This window comes from Protopterus annectens, chromosome 4.part1, assembly GCF_019279795.1.
Source record: "Protopterus annectens isolate FY-2018-M chromosome 4.part1, PAN1.0, whole genome shotgun sequence".
Lineage (NCBI taxonomy): Eukaryota > Metazoa > Chordata > Ceratodontiformes > Protopteridae > Protopterus > Protopterus annectens.
The window spans coordinates 110,731,414-110,750,307 of NC_056734.1; positions in this window are offsets into that span (position 1 = coordinate 110,731,414).

Consider the following 18,894-nt stretch of genomic DNA (forward strand, 5'->3'; position numbering starts at 1 on the left):
TGTAGAAAATTTGTACATAACTGAGAAATTTATGAAAATGGCAGATTGATAGGAGCCAGGGAAACAGCTGATGTCAGTTGTTAAAAGATTTACATTGCAAAATGGTTTAGAGTCACTTGCTCATATTATCCAAGCTCAAGTCACAATCGCATCATATTATAAACTAACATTTGCTTGTGCTTTATTGCTGATTTCACAGTGGATCTAGATCTTAACACTCACATGGTGGCAAATTAAGGGTAGCTGAGGTCCGTGTACCTCAGAGAGAGAGTGATATGGGTGTTGAATTGCCCGTTTGTGAACACTTTCTTTCTAAGGTTCAGTGCCCTTGGTGTGGTAGTAGTAAGGCAAGGGGGTATGGTGGACAAATCTCCCACGTGTTGGTACAGGGAGTTATTCTTGCTTATAGCCACACAAGCTGGAGTACACACATTACAAAAATGTATGCACTTCACTTGTCATGTTACACATTATTGTGAACAAGCTCACATTAATTGAGGAGACATAATGGATCTTTGCAAACTAGTTGGAATGTGAACATACATTAAAAATTCTTTGTTTTGCTTTGCTTTCCCCTCACATAAAGCTAAACATAAAATATTCTTGCAAATACTCCATTCTGTTTAGTAGTGGCTTTCTCTTCCAGCCACTGTAACACAGTTCAATTTGTGCTGCTAACCAAAGAGTTCAGTTTAAGCACAGTACCTCTGGTCTAGTGGAATTCACCTATTCATTCTCCAAAAAGACCCTTGTAATCCATTTCAGGGTTGTGGAGTAGCCAGTACCTATCCTGGCATTAAGGCATGGAAACTAATTCTGAACTGGGTGCCAATGAGCACACTTGCTTAGATGCCGGTGAAAACTAACACGGCCATGTGGATAACATGTAAACTCTGCACGGGAAGCATCCCAGCTGAGTAACAAACTGGAGAACCAAGTGCTGTGAGATAGCATTGGTAACTGCTATACCACTATGTCACTCTGGTCCAAAGGAAAGAACAGCTTTGAAACATCCACAAGGAGCACACATGTTCTTTATCCAGTTCTCTTTCTGTATTTCTCTATAGGTTTAGGAAAACTTTATTTTTCACACTCGTTTTGGACTCTTGCCATGAGATCCACTAGTGAACTACTAGTCTACTTACAGACATACTTATTCAGGATTTTATATCAGGCAGACAGTTTCACGTATTACCAGTCAGCCTCTAGCAAGAGAGCTTCATTCTATTTTATCTGTTTTGTGCTGGGCTTGGAACAAGCATTTCACTGTCTCACCCTCCCTCTCTCACCCTTTCTTTTTACACACACACATATATATGTACATATTGTTCCTTACTTGGTTAACAAATATATAAGGTTAAAGGGTATATGAGAGTACTTAAATAACTAAGGTTAAAGGGTATATCAAAATATCGAATAAAATCTGATATAAAATTATTCACCTATGTCAAAGCAATGAACTTGTACTGTTTTGCTGTTTTACATGTGTAGTAGCTTTAAGTGTCTTGGCCCAGAGCAATTTTCTAAACATCTTTATTGAATTGTCTGTTGTGACATAGGAAATTTAAATTTATATAAAAGTAATCAAACCATATTAACAAATTCACATTTACAAACGTTATGCATCATATATATCGTTATATATCATATAATCAAAACAATATTGCATAAATTATTCAATTCCTGCCTTCTCTTAAACCTCATTCCTCCACCAAAACATTTTTCTGGATGTATTGTTCCCACAATTTTCATTTTTCTTTCTGTGTAATTTACTCCTACCCTTTTCTAAAGATCCCATTTCATGTTCTTTTATCTCTGTTACTGTATTCACTACTTCAGGTATAGTCGGTGTAGATTTTGATTTCCATTTTCTAGTAATTGCATTTTAGGCAGCCACTAGAATTAAACTTAATAAGGCCTTGCTATGTCTAGGCAATTTCAGTCCTGTATCCCAGCTGAAAAAAAAATCCTTAGTTACACTCATTTGCTCACAAAGTATTCTGTAGGGAATTTTTAAAGTATACCAATTCATTACACTCTGAGAACATATGTCCCCAAGTACCTCTTTCTTCCCCATTACACATCCAACATTTGCCAACAACCTGATGAAAATTCTTTGTCTGCTTGGGGTATAAAAGTACCTAAGCAAACACTTCCAGGTAAAAATCCTAAATCTTCTAGATTTTGTTGCATATTTGGGACCCGTAAATATGTCCTGTCATTGTTTCTTTGTGAATTGCATATTTATCTAACCTGTCTTCCCAATCTTTTCTGACCTCTTCTGATTGATACCTGTACTTATAATGCAATATTTATATGCCGTATTAATTATATCTTTTTTAACAGCAACTTTTGTTTTAGATTCAGTTAACTCAGACAGTGCAGGTCTTTCATGTAGGATTCCCCTGTCCCTTTCTTTTTGTCTATACCCTGATAACAATCCCTGACAGACAAAGCAGTCACTAGCCTGCGATCCAAATGTCTTTTTGACTTTTTCCCATTCTGTTACCTTTCCCTTTCTAATTATTTGTTCCCTTTACTATGGTTCCTCTGCCAGCATCCTCCAGTAAATTCCATCCCCGCTTGCCTATTCCCTGTACCCCTAATTGAAGTTAACCCTATCAGCAGAATCTCCTTTCTCCATTCCTGTGTTGGCTTAGTTATTAGTATACTTTCTGCTACTTTATAAATATAATATTCTGTTTGACTACTGTTGTTTTCCTTAAAGTTCTGTGCACAAAATCCCATTTTTTCCTTATTTCTTGAATTATCCCCCTGCTTCATTACCCCTTTCCACTTTGAATTGTAGCTTTCTGCTTGTATTATGTATAAGAACCTTAACCTTGTAGCTCTAAAATATGTCTTCATATCAGGTAATCCTAAATTTCCTTGTCCTATTGAGAGGAGGAAATAAAGGGGAAGAAGACACCTTTGCCTGGTTCCTCTGTTCAAATGCAACTTATCAAAGAGGAACCCTCCCACTTCAATTTTTGCCTCTGGTCGCTCATATATCCTTCTAATTAATATTATTGTATCAAGAAATGCAAATGCTTTCAATGCCCTACTCATAAAATTCATTTTACTCTGCCAATTGCTTTCTCTGCATCAAGAGCCCACTAGTAACAGTGGTATTTTCTTATATTCTGCTTCCCTGTGGAATATCATTGTTCTATTAATGTTATCAAATGTTTTGCTTCCTTTCCACAGTTTAGAGCATAGGTTCATAGGTTCATACTAGGCTATCTGCCCTAGGGCATTTATAAGCCTAGCCAGAGTGTGTTGGGCTTTCGCCACCCATTTTAAATTAATTTTGCTATGCCCTTTTTCGAGGTTAGTATACTGTGCCTTTGTCTAACAGTGACACAGAAGTGATACCCGGGGTAAACCTACAATCTCCCATCCACTCATCGAGATTCCTCTTGAAGAGAGTCAATGAGGGACTCTGCCTAACCTGGACTGGGATTTTATTCCAGAGTAAAGGGAGCCTCTGGGTTATGAATCAGTCCCTCCAGCATGTCCTATTTATTTCAGTGCTGAGGTTCAAGTCTCTCGAGCGCGTAGCTCGATGGGATTTGAATTTTCTGAGGTGCAGCATGTCCATTAATTCCGGGTTGGACATGGCTTTGTACGTCAGGCACAGATCGCCTCTGAGCAGGCGGTATGCCACTGAGTAGAGCTGGAGTTTCTTTAACCAGGCAGCATATGGCATCTGTTTGAGCCCTTTGATCCTCCTGGTGAGGTACTTTTGGGGTCTTTCCAGTTGCTGCAGGTGTCTGGTAAGGTACATCCCAAAAGGGGCATTGTACTCAATTATGGGCCTGATGAGGGATGAGTAAAGAGGCACAATGACCTCCCCTGATCTAGATGTGAATCCCTTCATGATTAGGTGGGCTATATAAAATGTTTTCCTAACACTTTGGCCACGTGGTTGTCAAATGAGAGATTGCTATCAACTTGGGTCCCCAGGTCCCTAATTACTTCTTCTGTACTTAATGGATTACCACCTATGTGGTAATTTGTGGGCACTTTGTTTTTGCCAAAGGGGATGACTATACACTTTTTGGCGTTTAGCTTGAGGCCATGGCTCTGGCACCAGTTGTCTGTTTCAATGAGGCCCTTTTGGAGGATGCTTGTGTCGGCTGGAGAGTCGATTATGGCACCCAGTTTGCAGTCATCTGCGAACTTGGTCAGCCACAGTCCATCCGTGTTGGCCTGTACCTCCGAGAAATATATACCGAACAAGAGAGGTCCCAGGACTGAGCCTTGTGGGATGCCACTTGTAACTGGTTTGGAGTCTGACATGGCTCCAGCAATTCTAACCATGTGGGTTCTGTCCTTGAGCCAGTTTGCAACTCATCTAGTGACATAGGGGTTTATATTTAAGCTGGTGAGCTTATCTATAATGCCCGAGTGGGGTATTGTATCGAAGGCTTTTGCGAGGTCCAGGTAGGCTGTGTAGACCACCTTCCCCTCGTCAATGGCCTTGGTGACTGTTTCAAAGAAATCGACCAGGTTTAAGAGGCAGGATCTGCCCTTAACAAAGCCGAACTGGGTAGGATCCAGTGTCTGTAGGTCCCCAATATCTTTATTTATGAGGTCCATGATGATCCTTTCCATAGCTTTGCAGACCAAGCTAGTCAGGCTTATGGGGCGATAGTTTCCAGGATCCGTTGAGGCACCACCTTTGTGGAGAGTGACCACTGCTGCTGTACGCCACTCTTTAGGTACATATCCTGTAGTAAGGCTGAGATTGAACAGTAGTTTTATGTTTGGGTTTAGCTCTTCTTGGAGTTCATGTAGGACGCAGCCCGGGACACCATCTGGTCCCATTGATGCTGTGTTTTTTTCTTTGGAGAGGGCGGCCGTTACCTGAGCATTTGAGATGTCAGGGGGGGCAGCACTCTGCTGGGATAGATATTTGCCCTTTTGGTGGGGAGGTGGGGGAGAAGTTTGCGCTGAACCTGTCAGCTAGGATGTTGGCAATGTCTGTGGGTTCGGTGTATTTTTTGTCATTTTGGACTAATTCTTAGCATATCTGGGAATTCCCACCCAGGTTCCTAAAATAACTAAAGAAAGCCTTGTGATTATCCTTAGTGTCCTGTGCAATTTTTCTCTCAAAGCGGGCCTTAGACGATTTTATGAGTGCCCGTAGTTTTTTGCTAATACTGATCAGAGATGCCTTCCCTTTTTGGGATTTTGCTCTATCATGTAGTAGCTTCCTCCTTCTGTTGTATAGCTTGTTTATGGCTGGGGTCCACCAGACAGGACGTCTGCCTTTGGAGGACTGGGTCTTGGTTTTTATTTGGGATTGCATAATCCATGCATTCCTGAAGGTGTTCATAGAATGCGTTTATAAAGGATTCTGCGGTCTGGGCCGTATTTTCCACAGGCCTGGGGGCTTTGAAGGATTCCACCTCAGTTTTGAGGAGTGTGAAATTTGCTTTAGAGAAGTTTTTCACTGTGGTTTTCTGGGCAGGGGGTGGGGTTGGGATGTGAATATCCAGTGAGATTAGTTTATGGTCTGATCTTACCAGTGAGGGATACACTTCTGGTCTGGAGCAGAGAGTCCCCATGTTGGTGATGATCAGGTCCAGTATGTTTTCCCCACGGGCCGAGTGGGGTTCCTGGGTTTGGGAGGGTGGTCTGTAGCAGGTTCAAAACTGGAAGGCAGTTTTACCCACTGTTAGTTGCACATGGATAGTTTCTGATGCTTCGTGCTGTGCCAGTTTTAACCATCTGAAGTTGGCAGCTGTTTGTAGCAGCCTGACAAGAATTTATTTTGCATCACAAATTAAACTATATTCTACTGTATTGTGGGGAAATATATATATATAAATATATATATATATATATATATATATATATATATATATATATATATATATGTATATATACATATATATATATATATACACACACACACACACACACACACAGATATATATATAGCAATTAAATGTAAAATTATTTGAGAACCACACCCAAAAACTGAAAAATAAATATATATTTAGCATATCATTGTCTTTGCTGCATTACTGATATACATGTATCTATAGAAGTTATTACTTTCTCTTATATGCAAAATGGTCTGAAAGGGGGTTGTCATGTTTTGTGATTTTGTAGTCAAGGTATTCACCTGTCTGTTGTCATTTTGTAGGGGTGGAAAGACACCCTTGTGATGACCCTATCGTTTACTGTGCTTTTTATCTCTATACCAGCTTACTTTAGTACTGTAATTGCTTACTTTTGACTACCAGCATTGACCGGTCTTTTACTTTGTAGTAGCCTTCTCCTGTACAACATTTTAAGGAACATTTTAACATAAGGTATGAAAAAGTAGCTGAAATAGTTGTTGTTTTCAAAATAACAGTAGTTCAAACTGCAACTGTAGTTCACTGCTCAAGTGTGAGAAATCTGACCCCTGTGACTAATTGCGACTATTTAGCCTGAGCTATCTTGTGCTGTAGTTAAAATGAGTGCCCCTCCCTTAACTCATTGATTTGCTTCAACCAAACACTGTATATAATGCAAAACAGCTTTAACAAGCACCACAAGAATATAACTTTCACTTTTACAGAAAATGCAGTAAAGACAAAAAAAAATGCAAATCAAACACTGACAGAAAATCAGAAGAATAAGTAGAAATGTTTTCCTTCTTTGTAGCACTCTTACGTTTTGATTAAAGGGAATGGCTACTAATTTGTGATAAGAAAAACAAAAATAATGTTTGTGTAGATTTTTCGGTACTTACGTATTATCGCAACCAGATTTTTCATGGCAATAGTGGCTGCTCTCCGATCCTGAAATATCTTCGTAAACGTTGTGAAAAAGTTGTTTGGTGTGTTTTCTTTACCACTATGTCTTCTTTTCTGGACTGTTATCAATTAAATGTCAGAAAAAAGACTATCGCTGCTTAGGTATGCTTCTTTTATATCTTGGCTTACTGCCGCTGCCTTGCAATAGAACATGAGCATGCTGTATAGCACACTGAGAAGCTTAACAGTCATGTCACACAAGATAATTTTGAAAAGAATGATGGCAGTACAAAGGCTTCTGGCTTCCCTTGAAAGTCACTGACCATAACCCTGACAGTGTCATATACAAAAAGGGAAGTAGGTGTTCCGAAAATGTTTCCCTCAGTACACGGAGCTGTGTGTGTAAAACAATGACATCGGCACAGACAGTATACATTCACATTTATTTGTGTAGAACTAGGATGCTACAAGGGTTTGAGAACTACAATTTCATTAAAACACACACGCAAGCTAAATGAAAAAAACTGACATGGAAATCATCCCAGTTATACCCTCAGATCTACTGACATGGAAATCATCCCAGTTATACCCTCAGATCTTCTGTCTTTCATTTGACAACAGCAGTTAAGGAAGAATACAGCCCAAATTATTACCGTTACTTGACAGCATTTGCTGCCACTAAAAAAGGAACGTTCAGCGGGCGGACTTGCAAGAAGCAACACGCTGGCAGTAAAGTGCATAGAGAAACAAGTACAGCGTTTTTTTTTACATTTCTTGGATCACACTCCTGAAACCAGCCTGCAATATTAAAGAAAACACAGTAGATAACTTCTGCAAAATATTAACAAGCATATGTCACTATCGGGAAGCGGACATTAGTGCCGTGAAAAATCTGGTTGCGATAATACGCAAGTACCGATTTTTCTTATTCATTTATGTCTGAAAACTAAGCCTGAAACCCATGCTTTTGGTCAGACTCGTACTCTAGGCTCACTGTTGATCTGTGATTTTATGCTGGTAGTAGTAGTCTATGACTGATAACCATGGATATTTAAAAGTGCATTAAGAGCCATTGTTGTACTGGTTCTGTAGTTAGAATCAGTGATCTATCCTAATTTACTCTCTCCCTCCTATCATTCCTGATCGGACAAATGAAGAGACAAACTTGGGAAAGAAAAATGAGGAATTTTACAAAAAGACAAATACAAAATGAACTGAATGATTATTAAATTATGCTTTTTCTGTAAATGTCACTTTTATTATTGGATTAAAGGGAAAGAAAATCACTTTTTGGAAATTAAAAATTGATATTTGGTTGGAGTTAGGTTGTCATTGGTAAATATTTGGGCCATAGTGTTACAGAAGAATTTTATTTATTTATTGATTGAATGAGTGAGTGATTGGACCAGCCTTCATAATAAGTTATAAAAATGCAAAGACGCTTGACCCAGGCCCACAAAGGAGCAGCAAATAAAAACAGCATAAAATAACAGATTGAGAGTTATACAATGTGCAGTAGGATAATACATGGCAATTTATGACATACTGAAGGATAATATGCAATAATGTACAGTAAAATTATAGCAAGTAAGTTAATTTACATTATATCGACAGCAGAAATACACAAGAAGAGAGAACTCCATGGCTAGTGGATTATTAGTTAACATGTATAAAAAAAAAATACAGCTTGTTTTATATTTAGATGCTATATCAGCTTTGCCTTGAAGTCTTGTTGAGAGAGATTTGTGACTTTAAATCAGAGAGTGGGTATTGTCACGTGGCTGAGGCAATTTTTGTGAAAAGTGTTTCACCTATAGTGGAGTCAGAATGTGGCCTTGTCTCATCTTATGTGTTGCAAAGCATGTAAGATGCAGCTTTCTAAATAGCTTGGGTTTCAGAGGTAAACACTGTCCACATGTGAGGATTTTGAAAATGATTGTACTAAGTATCAGTTGTGCTCAGCTTTGCATTGGGAGCCAGTGAAAATGTTTAAGTAAGTTGCAGTGCCTTTAAGTAAGTCTTGAGTTACTCATGTGCCTAATGAATTTGGGTGATATTTAAAATTGTGACACGCTGTCTATGGGTTGCACCAACAGTGGGCAGGCACAAATGACAGCCGCTTGATGCTGCACTGACTGTTTTGATTACATCAGTCAGATAGTTAACCCTTTAAACAAATGTCATAATTTTCCAGGTGTTTGCGACACAGCGGCTGAGACATAAACAAATATGACTCACAAGTATGCACTTCCATCAGGCCTTGACAGTCAGAGCACATTAGGTTTTATGTGCAATCACTTTTTAAACTGTAGGCAAGCAGTTGGGAAGTGGCTGCTGTTCAGATACAGAATAAATATAAACCACACCAGCTAATTTTGTCTCGTTTCTTATGTAGTTATTTTTTGTTACCTGAACAAAGTATGTTAAACATGCACATTTATTTTCTGGGAGCAGGGTATATTACAAGTCTATACAAAATACAGTGAATTTACAACAATCGCTCACTAGAACTGAGGTTGTTTTAAACATGGAACAAAAACTTAGTGCAATACAGAGGCCATTTAAATGTGGACCCATAAACTGTAAGGAGGGAATAAGTGTTAGAGGGTAATAATCAGAGAGTATAGACAACTGCTCACTTTCATTACTGATCCCATGGTCTTGTGTGGACAGGCATTTCCCCTTTCATGTTTGGCAAGCTTTGTTTTTAATGAGATTGGTGAAATGCTTCTACTTTCTGATTAAAAGTCATGTATTTATTTTATTGTCTAGCTATGGTATATTTGATTCAGTGCTTTATGCAGCAGGTGAGAATTGTGAGAGTGGCAAAAAGTGTGTGGTGCTTTATTATTTCAGTTATGTGTACATCATGAGAAATATTTTCTGTAGTATATTACTAACCCACAGTAATCCATGTGTATTATTTATAATTATACCATGATCCCCCCAAAACGTGCACGCTGATTGGCCAGCGTGCCCGTTGTAAATCGAGTTATACTAATGGAAAAAGGTCCGGTCTCCCGGACTTTTTTCCATTAGTATAACTCGTTTTTTTTAAACACTGTCTCGCTATGTTAAATGGGTTTAACATAGCGAGACAGCTTTAAAATAAGCAACGGAGATCTCCGCTGCTTATTTTAAAGCTGTCTCGCCATGTTAAACCCATTTAACATAGCGAGACAGTGTTAAAAAGCAACGGAGAAAGCAAGATCTCCGTTGCTTTTAGTCTCGCTATGTTAAATGAGTTTAACATAGCGAGACAGTTTAAAATAAGCAACGGAGATGTCCGTTGCTTATTTTAAAACTGTCTCGCTATGTTAAACTCATTTAACATAGCGAGACAAAAAGCAACGGAGATCTTGCTTTCTCCGTTGCTTTTGCTCACAACTCTGATGTACTGCGCAGGCGCCGCAGTACATCAGAACTGCCGCGGATGCCAGACATCTGCGGAAGGGCAGTAAACAGGCATTATACTATGCCATTATTTAAGAAAAGTAATAGTTTCTTTTCTTAAATAATGTCATGGTATAATAGCAATAACCCACTTCTGGGTGTGGGTAATGCTAAATTTACCCACGGTTGGCTTTGTTTGGTCCCTCGGGCTTTGCCCTCGGGACCAAACCACGCCAACCGTGGGTAAATTTAGCATTACCCACACCCAGGCGTGGGTTATTGCTATAATATTTACATTGCAGTTGCTGTACCAATTGTTTGTATGCATTACAAGAGTTAGTAGTGGCCCTGTAAGGGGTGGTAACCTCACTGGAATATTAGTGGTCCTATGTATCATAATCCTCATCGACAAAAGGAAAGTCTTGATCTTAAATATAGTTGAATTCTGCAAATTGATTGGTTAACCAGGTAAAAAGCTTGAGAGTGGAACAGTGCTCTGTTTTCTATTTTCATGCATATGTCCTTCCATATCACTGTTGAAGTATTCTTTACCTAAGGGATCTCCTGCCAAGGATAGCCCAAGGTCCAGCTAGTATACCAAAGCCTTCAGTACTTACAGGTGTTGCATGTCATATGTATGCTCCCCATGCAAAACATAGAGTATAAAGGTGATGTATCAATGCATACACTTAGAACTTCTTTGCAACCAGTCTGAATGCCATTGCTGAACATCAGTCTGAACACCCTTCTGCTGTGCTGGTTACCAAGCTGTGTTTCAGATAAGTGCCCCATTGGAGTTTCTTCTTATCTTTCTTTATCTTTAATGCTGTTGGGTTCATGTCATCCAGAAAGGTGAATGCCAGTGTGGAAGGCGGATTCCCCATAAAGTCCATCATGCTTCGTGGTTTTTCAGTTTGGGTGCTTCCCACAACCATATGCAGTGTTCTGTCTGCCCGGCTTTTGTTTCTAAGACCCTCTATAGTTGTCTGTCCTCTTTGTCTATTTACCACAAAAAACAGCATCTTAAACTGTTGGCTGAAGATGCTATAGTGAAGGTATACCATCTGTTTAGAAAAAGGCCAAATAACTTAGGTCTGATACAGCTGCTGTCCATCCCCCAGACGTTTCTCTCAAGACTAGTGAAAGCCCAGAGGATCGTCCAGTGGTTGTTTCAGATTTTCTCTGCTGCAATCCCGTCGGAGGCCGGCATGGATCCAATTCTCACATGTCCTAGGAAGCTGGGCAAAAAAGTTTACACGGCTGCCATACTTATGCACCATCAATTACCAGACTCATATCTCTGTCTCTTCCAAATTGGTTAAAGATCACAGCAGACACTTTGGTTCTGTCCATTATCCACCAGGGATATTTTATGGATTGGAAATCCCTTCCTTTTTTTTTGGACATTCCTCAACTTCCTTGGGAACAGCTTCCTGTTTTCCCAGAGGTGCTTCATTTTGTTTTGGCTCAGAGCACCATTCAAGCTGCCCCTCCTGCCCAGGTAGGGAGGGAGTTTTATTCCTGAATGTTTTTGGTTCCCTGACAGAAGGGCACTTGGAGACCAATTCTAGATCTCTCCTGGCTGAACACCTTTCTCAAGATTCCTTCCTTTTAGTTGTTTTCTCTTCAAACTTTATTTCTCCTTCTTCTACCCCAGGCTTTTGTGGTATCTCTGGATCTCAAGGATACTTATATTTGTATCCTCATCCATCCCCTGTTCAAGACATTTTTATGTTTCTCTGTTTCTTCCATGCATTTTTTGGTTCTTTGCTTTGCCCTTTGGCCTCTCTACTGCCCCAAGGTGTTCAGTAAATGCATCACTCCTGTCGTTTACCTTTTGTAGGATGCAAGTAGTTCAGATCTTCCCATATCTGGATGATCATCTCATTCAAGCTTCTTCCTCTGATGTTCTGCTTCAGGATCTCTAGTTCACTCTTTCCCTGTTACAGAGTCTGTGGTTCACCTTAAAGTTCCAGAAAGCAGCACTGATGCCTTCCCAGGGTCATATTTACCTTGGTTGCAGACTTCAGACCATTCCCATGTTGGTCTCTCTGCCTTCCCCCAAGGCTTTGTTTCTCATTGCCCTTTTCCAGTCTCTTCTTCCTCTGGCTTCAGTCACAACCAGGAAGTTTGTCAGGGTTCCAGGGTTCATGGCTTCCTCCATTCTTATGCTCCCTCCCTGGCCAAGTTGCACATGAGAAAGCTTCAGTAATACCTCATGTCATTGTAACTCCAACATTGCTATCCCATGGATGTCTAGATTCCCTTCCTTCCATGTTTCAAGCTCAAGCTTTACTGGTGGATTCATCAGCTTTCTCTCAACCCAGTACTTCCTTTCCAAGCTTCAGTCCTGACTCAAGAACTCTTTACAGATGGCTCAGATAGGAGATGGGGTGCCTCCTTCTACCCTGTCAAGGTTCAGGGTCTGTGGTCTGTTAATCAGAGGTCAGACCACATCAGTATAAAGGAGATGCGGGCTCTGCTTCTGGCTCTTCAGGCTTTTCATTTCCTATCTCATCCTGCGGCCCTCAAAATTTTCACAGACAATACCACAGTGATGAGGTATTTCAACAAGCAAACCAGGTCCTATCTTCTTGGCAGACTAGCTCTTAAGGTCTGGGAACTAGCTGTCCAGTATCGAGTGACTCTTCATGCAGTTTACATTCCCTTGGAGCACAATCTACTGGCATACTCTTTGAGCAGATCCAGCACACAAGCTCACAAATGGATGCTTCACAGAGATGTGTTCCTGGAAATTGCCCATTGCTGGGGTATTTCTCAGGTGGATTTTTTTGCCTCCCCTATGAACAAGACAACTTCCTCATTTCTTTTCCAGAGTTTCAAGTCATCTGGCTAGGAAAGTGGATGCTCTGTCTTTTTCTTGGAAGGGGATGTTTCTATATACTTTCCCTCACTTTCCTCTCTTACCACGAGTCTTGCACAAGATCAGATAGGACTCTCCCAAAATCCTGCTAGTGACTCCCTTTTGGCCCAGATAGCATTAGTTCCACCCTTCTTTCTCACTTAGTCAGGGGCAGTCACCACAAGTTACCTCACTGGGTGGATACTCTCACACAAGACAAGGGTTTTGTTATCCATCCTCACTCATCTGTGCTACAACTGCAATTGTCCATGTTACAGCTGATGCTGTTGGTGATAGGATTTTGATCCCTTTCAGGCATCTTTTTTCTGAGGACGTGCTTTGGGTTCTTCAGGAGGCCAGGAAACTCACTACCTAGAAATCATATATGTCCAAATGGAAGTGATTTTCTGTCTGGTGCCTCTCTGTCCATCAGGATCCACTGTCTCTGGAGGTTCCTCTGGTTCTGTCTTATTTGTGTGATCTAATTCATACTTGGTTGATGTATTCTTCAATTAAAGCTTACCTGTCAGCAGTTTCTGCTGTTCTTCTCTTGAATCTTCCTCTGGCCTCTAGATTTAAGGTGAAGTAATTTCTTAAAGATGTACTTCAAATCATGCCCCCAAGGAAGCCTATTCCACCTTTCTGGGACCTTAATTTTGTACTTGAAAATTTGACTTGGGTTCCTTTTAAGCCTACTTCTTCATCTTCCTTGCAACAAGGAAGTCATTGTTCCACTATATTCAGCATTCATCAGACCTGTAATTGAGAACAATGCCCCCTTTGGTATGTACCTATCCAGGCATATTCAACAATTAGAATGTCCACTGAGGTTCCTCACTGAAAGAATACAGCACATAAGTAATATGTCCTATGCAGACCACCTCAAGGCCCTTTCTGTGTATTTTGTCTCCTACAGGCTTTTGAGGGGATATCTATGGCTGCCATACAGGGTATTGTCAGACCCCAATCTGATGGACCTCCTGCATATCCACAAAACAAACAGTACCAGAATTACCCATTTTAAAGACTTAAATCTTGCCTGTCATATAAGTAGGACCTGCTGAAGAGATAGGTATGTATCACAGAGACTACCTCATCTATGGAGCAGGCTCCCCATCCATGTGAAGCAGAGTTTCTCCCTAATCTAATTCAAGTGCAACTTGGACAACTGGATGGGAAAACAGAAATTCATCCCTGGTTTGGCACCTATGACTCTGATGCAAGCAGGTAACCTGTAAATGGTTCATCTCTCAGCCCATGTTTACACTTATCAAGGGTATCAGAATTCGTCAGATGCATGGCTAGGCTTAAACAGGCCCTTATGGTCATTAGCCTAGTAAACACCTGTGAACCTATGAACATTGCACTTGGAAGACTGTTCTTTTTTTAGGCTCTCACTTCAGCCAAGAGAGTGGCTGAACATCAGGCTCCCATGACTATTCCTCCTTAATTAGTTTTCTACAGAGACTGTACTAGTCTGTTCATACTAATCCTTCTTTTATGCCTAGGGTGGTCAATGAGTTGTCCCTTAATCAGTCTATTCATTTTCCTTCCTATTTTCCTTCTCAACAGTCTGCCAGTGAGAAGGTCTTCACACCTTGGATTTGCATAGACAGCTCATATATTACTTGGATAAAACTAAAGATCTGATGTTGTTATTTTTCATTCTGTCTTCAACTGATGGGCTCGGATCCAATCCCTTGGATCCAACTCGGCTGTTGCTAAAGCTCATGGCAACCAAAAACTCTCAAGCTTCTCCTTTACCCATAACGCTCCAACCCAAGTACCTCAGATCTCATTTGCCACTCTACACGAAAGAAATGGTGACCATTACTCTTGAGCAGATAAGTCTTTAAATTTTGAATTTTCTATTTTTTCCTAGCTAAACCTTTCTAATTCTTGTATTCCTTGTATTCTTTAATCCCTTATCTAATCGCCTACTTTTTTGCCGTTTCTTCTGCTTAAAATATCTTCTGTACCTCTTTCCTCTTCCTGAACATTTTTGTACCTTCGAATACTATTGTTAGTATTCTTTCCCTTTTCTCTACATGCAGTATAGTTTACTTATTACCATTGCTGGTAATTTCTTTTCCTACTTATCACTTTTATAAATACAAAAAAAAAATATATATATATATATATATATATATATATATATATATATATATTTAATTTCTACTATTAAATTTTCTCCTTGGAATCTGCTTCTTTCTTCACTGTTGTTTCTACCATGGCAGAGAAAGAAAAGAGTCTAGCTGGATTCAGAAAATGTCTTAAGTGGAGACACAAGATTCTGTTATCAGATGCCCACACTTTGTGTGTATTTCCTGGGATCTCTCCATTTACAAGAAGAGTGCTCTATTTGTCATGGGTTTAACCCTAGAGACCTGGTAGAGAGAAAAAAATAAGTTGACATTAAAAGGGCTCCTACCTTTTTTTTTTGGAGAGGCTTTATCTGCATCTATGTTCTCCAAAACGTCTAAAATAGCTAAATCTCCTTCTCCGAACCCTTCTACCTCTTCCTGTAAGGCTTGGGAGCAACCTAGAAAAAAACCTCCTTCAGATCCAACTTCTGCTTTGGATCCAAAAGGGAGAAAAGACTAAATTCTTGGATCTGATGTCAACCTTCGATCTGAAGCTCACAAAAAGGGATTCAGCAGAGTTTACCTCAACATTGGATCCAAAGCAAAAGAAAAAAGATGCATCAGATCAGATTTCTTTGGATCTGATGCATAAGCCAACTGATCCAACTACTCCATCCAGCATTATTTACCTTCCAAGGACTAGATACTCCTCTTCAATAGATCCAGTTCTCTCCAGGGTTCCTTCTCTCTTTTTGGAGAGACCTAGGTCCCCTTCGAGATTTTCCATTCGCTCTTCCAGGAGCTTAACAAAAGAAGATGTGGAGAGAGTGGTGAGAAGAATTCTCTTGACACAGACTCTGATGGGTGCCCCTTCGGCTCCTACCCCATCAGGTCAGTAGGTCCGATCTACTGTCACACCCCCTCTTTCAGTTCCTCCTCTGACTCATTCCATCGGAGTCCTTGGATCTGAGCTGTCCGGCCCTGTCTGATCAGAGGATACCTTTATCCAGATCCAAAGTTCTCTCTGAGCACTTTGGTTCAGTCAGATCCATAGAGCTCTTGGAGCCAGGACTTCCCTGTCATAGCCAAGGTGTTGGAGTAGACTCTGAAGTTGTTGGAGCCATCTATGTGCCTCAGTGTCTTGGCAAGTATTAGCTCGGTTCTGACTTCTGCCTTGGGGGGATTGTCCTTAGAACAGGGAGGAACAATAGTCCAGAAGCTTGGCTTTGTGGATCTAAGGTCCTCTCCCTCTCTGAGGAGGTTTGCTTTTGAGGTTATGGAGAAGGCATGGTCTGTCTCAGCTACATAGATGGTTCCTACCCCTTTGGATCCTCAGTCTACAGCCTTGATGTCTCTGCACTTGGAGTCTCAAAACTTTTTTCCACTGGGACAGCCAGTACTGAAATCTCAGGCTTCCCAACTGGGTATCCCAACATCTTCTGATACCTCCCCAGAGCATCCCACTGAGGAGGTCCCTAAGAAGAAGACATGCAAGAGGAAGCACGTGGACTCCCCATAGGAGTATTTCACAGAAGATACAGACTTCGATGAGGGTGAAGGGTCCCCATGGTCACCACCTGAAGATATCTCATTTGGAGACATTCTTGAAATCTTAAAATAGAGAGGTGGCTGGATGTCCAGCAACCCTTCATCCGATGAGTCTGTATTCCTGGAGTCTTTTTGTACTGGTCCATCTACCCCCTGTGTGACTCTGCCCGCTGATGAGCTCATTGAGTTGATCTCTCGGTGAGCACGGTAAGATCTTGACACAATTGAACCAGTACAGTGGAGATCTGAAAAAATTATGGCACCACTGGTGGACAAGCAACTTTGGGGAAAAGGAGTTCATGTTAATGCCATGGTCATGGCAGCGGCCACTAAAAAGGAACTTGCCGAGGTGAGTTCCACTGTTCATCCCCCCAACAAGGAGTCTCAGGCAATGGACAGGTTTGGGAAGTGTGTCTATGCTTCAGCGATCTTTGCCTTGAGGTCACTGAATTATTTGAGACATTTCACAAGGTTACAGAGGGATTTGATTAAGGAGCTTTCATATACCCTCTCAGGATCCATTTCTGATGAAGTACAATGGTCTGTTACTTTGGCTACCCTGCAGTCTTTTTCCACTTCATCTATGAGGCTCATTTTGCATGTAACTAAAGGAACCTCAAGAGCAGCGGTCTCAGGCATTTCCATCAGGAGGCATGCCTGGATGCACTTATGTAATTTTGCGGAGCCCTTCAAGTCTTCGCTCATCAGTGCTCTTTTTGACAACATGACTTTATTTGGCCTAGAAGTCAAGGAAAAATTATCCAGGTGTGAAAAGGACAGCAAGACCTTGTCTGCTGTGGATATACTGTACGTTTTTTGACACATCAAAGATCCTTTTCCTGGAATCAATGAGTTAGTCAAAAAATGTGGTTCAAAAATGTCCCAGGGACCTTTCCATGACACACATGGAGGAAGTCCCCCCAGGGGTAGGGGGGAATTCTAATGGTGGACGCCACCCCAGTGGCAAAGGTGGCCCACAAAACCAGGGATCCAGAGAGTCGTTCTTTGCCAGACCCCTCCAGTGTTCCTGAAAGGAGGCCCAGTTGCCCTCCTGTGGAGGCAATCAGGGGTCAACAATCCCTGCACCAGAGAGCCTGGCTAGAAGTAACAGATACTTGGTTCAGAAGATTATTTCTAGAGGTTATTTAATATCATTTTCCCTTCCTCCTCCAATTTCAACAAAAATCCTCGATGTTCCACCCAGTCAAAGGGAACACGCAGCAATTTAGATACAAAAGCTGCTAGAACCAAGTCATCCAAGAGGTCCCACCAGACCAGTTAGAATCTGGAACTTACTCAAGATTCTTTTTAGTGACGAAAACGGGGGACTAGAGACCAATTTTGGATCTCAGCAACTTCAGTTCGACACATCATGTTTCGGATGGTCATGGTTCAGTCCATTCTCCCTTTTTTGGGCAAGGACAACTGGATGTGCTCAATAGACCTTCAGGATGCATACTATCACACAAAGATGAACAGGCAATCCAGAAACACTTCTGGCTGGGAGCCAGTCATTACCATTTCAGAGTTCTGCCCTTTGGTCTCACCACAGCTCCCAGGGTGTTTAGCAAATATGGCAGTAGTAACAGCTCACCTGAGACTGCAAGGATTCTGGGTGTTTCTGTATCTAGATAACTGGCTCAATACTGCCTCGACCAGACATCGGTTAATAAGGGCAAGAGATCAAGTTCTCTGGGGAATAACGATAAACTACAAAAAGTTTCAACTAGAACCAAACCAAAAGTTGGAGTTTATAGGAGCACTTTTCAACAAAGTCAATGATAGCCTCACTTCCTCTTTTAAGGGTTCAGACTATAAGGTCACAGATCTTAAAAAATAATCTCAAGTACCAGAATTTCAGCCTGCTTGGTCCTGCAAGTTCTAGGATCAGTGTTAGCACCTATAGCATTACTACCTTTAGCCAGATTTTACATGAGGATCCTTCAGTGGATACTAGCATCACAATGGTCAATAGTTTACCAACTAATGTCAACCCCAATATGAATCATCCACACACACAAGAGGAATCTTGAATGTTGGATTTAATCGGACCAGGTTATAGAAGGCCATCCTTTCATTCCCCCTTAGACCAAGGCCATATTGATTGTGGACACTTCCCAGTTGAGGTGAGTTGGGCATTTTCCTGGGGGAAGCAGTCCAAGGCAGTTGGTCCCCAAAAGAGGCCAACTTGCATGTTAGTGTACTAGAGATGAGAGCAGTGCTTTTATCATTGTAAGCTCTTCAGAATGCT